General features: G+C 34.2%; 1 protein-coding gene across 1 annotated transcript in view; it reads right to left on the bottom strand.

Moving 5' to 3' along the window:
* Positions 1 to 4,687, bottom strand: part of LOC128879370 (uncharacterized) — a 9,344-nt gene that overhangs the window by 3,888 nt on the left and 769 nt on the right. The window lies entirely within an intron of this gene.

Here is a 4,687-nt window from a genome sequence, read left to right as displayed (position 1 = left end):
AGAAAATAAAAAATCCTTCGATCAGGGACCCGTTAGTCTAATATATTTTCTAAATCTACCTTTATTTTTGTTTTCAGGTACACCAGTTTAAAGAGATCTTGCTCACTGGAAATCAAGTGGCCCACCCACGCCATCGCCTGTTATAACGAAATGAATCAATCTTTCTTTAAAACAAAAATTTTTTTATAGTTCTTTAAGACGTACTTTGTAATATATTTACATTCCATTAATAAAAATAATTATACTAATACCTTAAAGAAAACACACAAGAAACTGTCCGTTTCCATTTTCCTGACTGCGACTAATCCCTTAACGAAGTCACCGAGAACATAGCTTTCCATTACATTTGCTAACGACACGTTTTATTTATGATTCATTTTATTCGGTTGTCTGGAAAGTTCATGGTGATTTTTAGTAGGCTATAGAGGTCTGAATATATCGGAATGGTTGGAAACGGATAACATGAGTACATCCCTTAAAAGGTGGAAAAGTTGTGGAACAAAATAGTACATATATAATTCAATAAATATACAGGGTGAGGCACCTAAGACCGGCCACCTGAATTACTTAGCTGCTAGTGGTGATAGGAAAAATTGCGTCAGACCAAAATTATTTGGTTTCGAGAGGCTGGTCATCCTATGTTCCTAGTTTTTTGATAGGTAGAGGCATCAAGGAGATATGAAGATCATCTCCGTTTTTTTAAATGGAATTCTACCAAATATAATCGACTATTTGGTATTTATTACAATCTGTTACAGAAAAAATAACAATATTCAATATATCTGTCTTTGAAAAATTTAACATGAAAATATTTCACCCACCGGTTTATATATTTTTGTATAACTTAATATAATTACTAACGATCTTTTCATTAATCTTTTCATTAATCTATTATTACATGAATATCTTAGAATCTATTACTATTGTCTAATGGCTTAAATCTTTTCAGTTTGCAGAATATAATACAAGATTAGTATGGATCTTTGTTGTGGTGGCTGAGAGCAGACATACGACCGGAACGGTAAAAAAGTTTTGGTGGTTGAGAGTAGACATACGACCGCAAAGGGTTAAAAGGCACCGATTTTGATTTAACTTTCTAGAGAATGATGATACCATTAACAGATGCAAGACATTTCTTTAGTAGCGATGATTCAGTTTAAAGAAGTGACAAAAATCATCAAAGCATTATTATTTAATATTCATTTTATAAAAAATATGTAGTGTGTAACAGCATTCGTAAATTAATAATTTCTCGTTGTAAAATTTAAATGTAGGATTTGAATGTGAATTCAGGCAAAATTGTTGAACCCGGCCTCGCAAAAGGTTACATCGGTCCTGTCGCCACGTGAACATTTTCTTCCAAGATTGTAAGTTCTACCGGACGGAAGAACCGTAATTACTTGGAACAAAGGTGAATGGAACGAAAGAACGACAGTTTGTTTGGTAGAATTGTATTTTATGAAAGGAGTTTCGTAGATGAGTTATACGTCCCATGGAACCGTCTGTTTAACGCTGAAAAATATTGGTCGAGTTTCTTTTTGCTCTACGAGGGAACGATAATTCTGACGAGGCCGTAATACGGAAAGTGCTGGTATATGCTTTTATGGCTGGAAAGAAGTTCGGTTACCGTCTTCTATTTATGTTGGAGAAGTTTCCACACGGTCTGGAAGTTTCAAAGACTTCGAACTTCGACGGCGCTTTAACTTTTTCCGTTTTCGTTCCGAGCTGCGATAAACATTTATCTTGTTCGAAAATTCACAGACACGAACGCGTTAGATTGGCCGGCACGAAAACTTGTATGCGAGAAGTTCGCTAGCGATTGTTCGGAATACCGTGGAAAATGGGAATGGAACATCGATTTCATTGCCTTCTCCAACGTCTACAAGTTTATTATGCTACGAACAACTTTTCATCGAGTCTTTTACGAATATCGAGGATACGATACATCTATAACGCATACCGAGATGCGATAGGAACGTTGTTTAAAGATTTGTCCAATTATACCGCGAGTACGTAGAATTTCATTTCAAGCACGAATTATACAAACTATTTATTCGTTATTACTGGACTGCGGATCTTTATGCATTTATAGGAAATTTGAATGTGCAAGAAACTACAAAATGCGAGCAATATGCAAGAATATAAAAAATATTGAAAGTAAAGTTCATGATACAATATTTGCAGAATAAAATAAATTCCTATTTAGGTTCAATTTTTGTAGGAACGTCCGCGAAGATTTTATTTTGCATAAAGATCCGCGGTCTAGTTATTACGATACTTCTAAAACAATTTCAACGCTATTGTATGCGATATCGCGTATGTAACAGTAACTAACAAGTTCAATCCATAATGTGCTAACGAATTAAACGCTATTAAACGTCGAGGCCGAAAAAATAAGTCCGAAACTGTTAACGTATAATACTGAATCTTTAAAAAACAAATAATTATACCAAAACAACAGACGAAGATAAATTTCAAAGTTTACTTTACTCCAAAGTTAAATATTTAATGCTAATTATGCAGTTTCAAACGTGTTATGTAGCGTTGAATATTAACATCGAATAATAATTAAGCAAGTTAAATATTAACGCTGAAACATCGAATTGGAATATCGAATGTTAATCGAGTTTTAAAGTTTAATTCGCTGAGCATTAATGAATAGTTTCGAACTGTATATCGAAACGGAACAATCTCAGCGAAACATCTCGCGGAATAATTAAATGAAATCTTAAAGTTCGACTCGTGGAATGTTAATCGGAAACTTCGAGGGAAATGTTGAGGCAGGAAGTCTTTCTTAAACGAGATACCGAACCGAAAGAATGGCAATTGAACTGCAAAGTTGTAGCTCATGGAACGAAAGGTACAGAATTCATAACTGAATCATAAAGTGTGGAAATATTATTATACCTGAAACTTCGTTGAAACCTGTACTGTACGAAACTTAAATAAAATAGTCGAATCGTTGCAGACCTAATCCAGACCTAACGAAACAACATTGAATTGTGAATTTAAATTGGTGGAATGTGGGTTAAATGGGTTCGCGAAAATTCATAGGGAAACTATTATTTAGGAACTTGTATCGCGACCGTTTTTACAATAGGGTATAACGAACGGTAGCGTCACGCGACTCTCAGCTTTTGTCTATTGGAACAGAAGACTCCATGTCGCTATGTCGTAACACTTGGCACGACGAACCATAAGTATGTATCTAGATGTATATATTACATATTCACAGTTCGACATTACTCAAACTGGCATGGTAAAATACGTTGTACGTACTAGACTGTTTATACACCTCGAAAGCTTTGTTTTTTTATGCGCGCTATATTCGATCAAAGATGGGCAAAACCCTATGGTTCGAATAAATCTGAAGTTTGCCGATGTGCTTCTCTCGTTTCCTTCTGTGGAAAACGTTCGAAAGAGGAAACAAGACAAATATATCATCAAACTTCAGATTAATTCGACGCCTAGCGTTTTGCCCATCACTGTATTCGATTATATTAGCCCATTAGCTGCCACGATCCCCATTTGGGAATTTTGTAATTTTATGTACATCACTCGATCCCGGAGATATATTTGGTACGCTTCACGGTTTAGTTTGATTCTATATACAGGGTGTACCATGTTTTTTTCCGGCCAAACTTTGCCAGCGTGTTCAACACTCAAAAGTAAGAAAAAAATGTTACATGAACATACGCTCTTGAATATTTTATTAAAGAGTTATAATTAATAATACAAAATGATGATGAACTGGCATTTCGTCGACACAGCGTACGAACGTATTATGAATTTATTTATTTGTGTTTACGTAAACTCTTATATTTATTTGCCGAAGTAGTTGATATCGACATTTTTTATTAACGTTTTATTAACGAGTTAAAATTCCCAAATGACGTCCGTTATTACGAATAGAAGATTGGTATTTGAGAAAAATTGACCTTATCGTATTATTAATTTCTTCTTCATTTTCTCTAATCGTAGCAAATGCGTCTGTAACCCTCTGAACTGACTGTACTTCAGGAAGTAAAGATAGGAGTTCATGTAAACATAAATCGAAACATTTTGTATTATTAGTTATAACTCCTTAATAAAACATTTAAGGTCATATGTTCATATAACGTTTTTTTCTTACTTTTACGTGTAGAACATGCTGGCAAAGTTTGGCCGAAAAAACTGGGACACCCTGTATATCAGTCAATATTGTGCGTAGTAAAAACTGTATATTCCGTGCTTCGTTTCATTTCAACAAGCGAACACGTTTGAAATTCGTCTGGCAGTTGAACGGAACCGGAACGGAAATTTACCAGTTAATGTATCTTTCCAAAGTATTTATCAGTGCATCTTTCCAAAGTAATTAATTTATCAGTGCATGTTTCGAAAGTATTATTGAATTGGCAATAGCATTTGTTCGTGTAGCTTGTGTTTATCGCTTTATATCGTATTATAGATGTAAATATTAGGCATACATCGGGAGGAGAACTTTACTTTAAACGACTAACAAAGATGAAAATATTGATTCCAATTTCAATAGTCGACTAACAGAGGTGGGCAACATTTTATTCGAATAAATGATATTAATGGATAGCAATTTATTCGGATCGATTATTTAAATTCATATTTGTCCCGCGTGAAATTTTGTATTCTGTTATTCATATTTTAAAGTACAATCTTTCATGTTTGTCCAACC

The sequence above is a fragment of the Hylaeus volcanicus genome, chromosome 1, assembly GCF_026283585.1.
Source record: "Hylaeus volcanicus isolate JK05 chromosome 1, UHH_iyHylVolc1.0_haploid, whole genome shotgun sequence".
In the NCBI taxonomy this organism is placed as follows: Eukaryota; Metazoa; Arthropoda; class Insecta; order Hymenoptera; family Colletidae; genus Hylaeus; species Hylaeus volcanicus.
This window is presented reverse-complemented; position numbering and strand designations above follow the sequence as displayed.